The following is a 4,591-nucleotide window of genomic DNA, read 5'->3' as shown; positions in this document are numbered from 1 at the left end:
CTTTGCCAACAGAAGTCCATCTAGTATGGATATGAGAGTTGGACTATAAGGAAAGCTGAGCGCTGAAGAATTGATGCTTTTGAACTGTGGTGTTGGAGAAGACTCTTGAGAGTCCCTTGGATATCCTTGCAGTCTTGAGAGTCCCTTGGACTGCAAGGATATCCAACCAGTTCATCTTACAGGAAATCAGTCCTGAATATTCACTGGAAGGACTGACGCTGAAGTGGAAACTCCAATACTTTGGGTACCTGATGTGAAGAACTGACTCATTGGAAAAAGTCCTGAAGCTGGGAAAATTTGAAGGCAGGAGGAGAAGGAATGACAGAAGATGAGATGGTTGGATGGCATCATGGACTCAATGGACATGAGTTTAAGTAAGCTCCGGGAGCTGGTAATGGACAGGGAAGACTGGTGTGCTGCAATCCATGGGGTTACAAAGAGTCGGACACGACTGAATAACTGAACTGAACTGAACTGAAAGGGAAATGGGAATATGCATTGCTTTGTGAAATTGCTTTATAAATCGAGGGGATGACAATCCTTTAGACAACTTAATATTCATATAACAAGATTCACATTCTATGTGTAAACATTACACCAAGTATTTGAATATAAGACTATTTATTTTAATAAAGTTTATATTTAAAATAGATTTTTAATCTGTCTACTCACAAAACCTAATTCAAAACATGATACATTTATCTTTCTAGCTGATTTGATGTTCAGTTCAGTTCAATTGCTCAGTCGTGTCCAACTCTTTGCAACCCCATGAATTGCAGCATGCCAGGCTGACATTTCCAGTCCTGTGGCCACTGCTGAGTATTCCAAATTTGCTGGCATATTGAGTGCAGCATTTTCACAGCATCATCATTCAGGATTTGAAACAGCTCAACCGAAATTCTATCACCTCCACTAGCTTTGTTCGTAGTGATGCTTTCTAAGGCCCACTTGACTTCACATTCCAGGATGTCTGGCTCTAGGTGAGTGATTATCCTCACTTTGTAATTGTTTTATATTAAGAATATGTCCTAAATGAAGTCTATTATTTTTATCAGAAAACATGTCCCTTTATTCTCAGAGTGCTTTTTAAAATCAAGGCACCAACAAGAACTACTTTCAGATGGTACAGAATTTCTTATTTCTTGAGGATTCTGGTTGGCCATTTCTTTATTAGTTACCTGCAGTGAGACCTCTTCCTGTGGCAAACAGGAAGAAGCTCAATATTGGCTTCTACTTCCATAACTCCCACTTCTTCTGAAGACTTCTGGACCAGAGTCTCTTCCATCATATGGTTCCCCATGTTCCTGCTACCACCAAAGTTTCCACTCTTCACTGGATCATAGTTAGAAGGCTACTGGTTATAATTTCCAAAATCATAATTTTCATAACTTCCATAACTTCCTCCTCCATAGTTGTCATCACCACCTCTGTAGCCCTCACCCTGGTTGCCATATCCAGGTCTTTCACCACCATATCCTCCTTTTCCTCCATAACCAGGGCTATCTCCCAAACTGCCACCTCCAGGTCCTCCTCCATACCCATTATCCATCTCCAAATCCACCACGACTTCCATATCCACCAGACCCTCCTCTAAAGTTACTTCTAGGCTCTAGTCCAAAATTTTCACACACCCCCACCACCACCATGAGAATCTCTGAAACCAAAGTCACCTTCTTTCCCATTTCTAGAACTTTGTACTTCCTACATTTCTTGTCTAGACAAAACCTTTCTAACTACTGCATTATGACCAAGATAGCATGTTATTTCTACAACACAATCTTATCCACAGGATCATGGTTATCAAAAGTAACAAATTCAAACCCTCTTTTCTTTCCAGACTGCCTATCAGTAATTATCTCAATGGTATCAATTTTTCCATGTTCCTCAAAGTAAGCTCTAAGATGATGTTCCTTAGCATCTTCTTTATTCCACCAACAAACAGCTTCTTCACAGTTACATATGCGTGGGTGTGTATACTAAGTTGCTTTAGTCAGTGTTCAAGTCTTTGTGACCCCATGGACTGTAGCCCGCCAGGCTCCTCTGTCCATTGGATTCTTCAACCAAGAATACTGTAGTGGGTTGCCATGCTCTCCTTCAGGGGATCTTCCCGACCCAGGGATCGAACTTGGGTCTCTCATGTCCCCTGCTTTGGCAGGGGGGTTCTATACCATGAGCACCACGTGGGAAGCCCCATAGTTACATGAGCCCCTGGCTTTCTAGATTCCCTTCTTGCAATAGCACATTTTGGCTCAACCACTGTCCCATCAACTGAATGAGGTTCTGTGGCCATGGCAGCCTCAACCTCAGCCATGAATGAAAAAGTTACAAAATCAAACCTTTCTTATCTTTTACTTGCAGGATTCCTCATTACTACATCTGTAAGTTTTCCTCATTGCTTGTTCCTCAAACTTTCTTCTATAGTTTCAAAGCGCAAGCCACCGATAGAGCTTATGGACTAGTTCCATTTCTCTGTTCATCGCGGACTCAGACGATTTAGGCTGCATTTGCCGCCGCAGAGAGAATTCCGCGGAGGAACACTAACCGGACTCATTCTGATTCCCGGGCAAGAGCTGCCGCCACTGGAGAAACAACACTGACAAAACCGCTAGGAGCACCTCAAGTGGGGTCTGGCGCTGTTGCTACTCAGTATAACATTTTTTTAAAAAGAAAAGATGCCTCCACTGGCTGGAGCTTGGAGATGGTGCCTGTCAACCAGTAGGCCCCTGGTTGTGTGCCAAATTAGATTCCTGTCAGACATACACCTTTCAGGTGAACAAATGGCAACCTACTCCAGTATTCTTGCCTGGAGAATCCCATGGAAAGAGGAGCCTGGCAGGCTACAGTCCATGAGGCCCCTAGAGTCAGACACGACTTAGCGATTAAACCACCACCACGTACAGTCTGGGCTTCTTTCCAGAGGCTACCGCCTCACTAAACTTTATCTGGGTGAGTTCAACTGTGAGCCCTTTAAGAGGCGTCTCCCAGGTTAGTGTAGCCTGTGGTCTATGGACACAAGCCCTGCTGGTTTTCAAAACTAGATGTTTTGAGGAACCGACTCTCAGGTACAGGTTTTGAAAGTTAGGGTACCGTGTGTGGGGATCAAACTCTGCTCCTCAGGGAGAAGCTCTGGGTTTTCTGTTCACTCCTGATTGTGGGTGGTTGTGCTGGGGACGGCGTTTATGGGGAGATTATGTCCCAGCTGTTCCTGTTTGATCTGACGTTGCTGCAGAGTCGTTGTGTCCACGGGGGGAGCGGGAGGGGTTATGACCCAACCTCGTCCTCCTTGAGCCGGAGCGTTTTTCTTCTCCTGCTCGGGGACAGGAGAGCTCCAGGTTCTCGGCCCTTGGACTCAGAAACTTACACTAGAAGTGCCTTGGTTCTCAGGGTCACAGGCCCGGGCTGGATTATCCCAGTGGCTCTTCTGTGTCTCCAGGTTGTAGGTGGCAGGTTGTCAGACTTCTCTGGCTTCATTCGTAATGTGTGTGTGTGCTTGGTGGCTAAGTCATGCCAGACTCTCTAGCCTGCTAGCCGCCTCTGTCCATACTATTTTTCAGGCGAGAATACTAGAGTGGGTTTTCATTTCCTACCTCAGGGGATCTTCCCCACCCAGGGATTGACCCCGTCTCTTGCATTGGAGGTGGATCCTTTACCACTGAGCCACCTGGAAATCCCTCATTCTTAACACTGGAACCAATTCTGATAATGTCTCCTCTTGAATACAGCTCTATCCTGTTGGTTCTGTTTTCTCTGGAGAGCCCTGACTAACACACTGCCATGATCAAGTAAGGCAAATCTAGTGAACTGAGACAATGTTCATTATTTCAGGGTTATGTAGGTAAAATATCCAGAGGGTTTGGCTGGTTTCTCTGCTTTGAGTCTCAAAAGGCCAGAAGCAGGTGTCAGCAGGCTATGTTCCCTCTTGGAAACTCTATGGGGAGAATCTGTTTCCAAGCTCCTTTGTGCTATGGAGAGAATTCATTTCCTCACAGCTGCAGATGGAGAAGGAAATGGTGACCCACTCCAGTAGTCCTGCCTGGAAAATTCCATGGACAGAGGAGCCTGGCGGGTTACAGTCCATGGGGGCATCACATAAAAGTCAGGCATGACAGAGCACACACGTGCACGCACATCTGCAGGACTAGGTTCTGTGTCTTTGATGGCTGTCAGCTGGGGCCGCCCTTATCCCTAGAACTCATTCACCAATTCCTGCCCAGAACCTGCTGTATCTCAGAACCAGCCATGGCATCAAAGCTTCCTCCTCACATCTCTGTCTCTTCTGGTCTTCAGGGCTCCTGTAATCACATTGGGCCCATCTGATAATACAGAAGTGTCTCCCTATGGTAAGGCCAATTGATTAGTAGCCTCAATTCCATTGCAAAGTCCCTTTTGCCATGTTAGGAGCAAAAGCCACAGAGACCAAAATCCTACCTACCAGATTAGGATGGGTTTGGATGGGTTTAACTGCCTCCAGCAATGTAAGAATTTCCATTTCCTCATTCTCCTCAAACAGGTCATTTTAGTCAAACAGTGAGGACGGCAAACAAACTTTACATATAATAGGTGAAAAGCCATCTCAGTGTTGCTTGTGTTT

General features: G+C 45.3%; 1 pseudogene; it reads right to left on the bottom strand.

Moving 5' to 3' along the window:
* Window positions 1-1,217: 1,217 nt before the first annotated feature.
* LOC107132648 (heterogeneous nuclear ribonucleoproteins A2/B1-like) lies at window positions 1,218-3,471 on the bottom strand (annotated as a pseudogene).
* Between the last annotated feature and the right edge of the window lie 1,120 nt (window positions 3,472-4,591).

Source organism: Bos taurus, chromosome 7 (assembly GCF_002263795.3).
Source record: "Bos taurus isolate L1 Dominette 01449 registration number 42190680 breed Hereford chromosome 7, ARS-UCD2.0, whole genome shotgun sequence".
Classification (NCBI taxonomy): Eukaryota; Metazoa; Chordata; class Mammalia; order Artiodactyla; family Bovidae; genus Bos; species Bos taurus.
The sequence above is the reverse complement of the archived record's forward strand: the minus strand, read 5'-3'. Positions and strand labels throughout refer to the sequence as shown.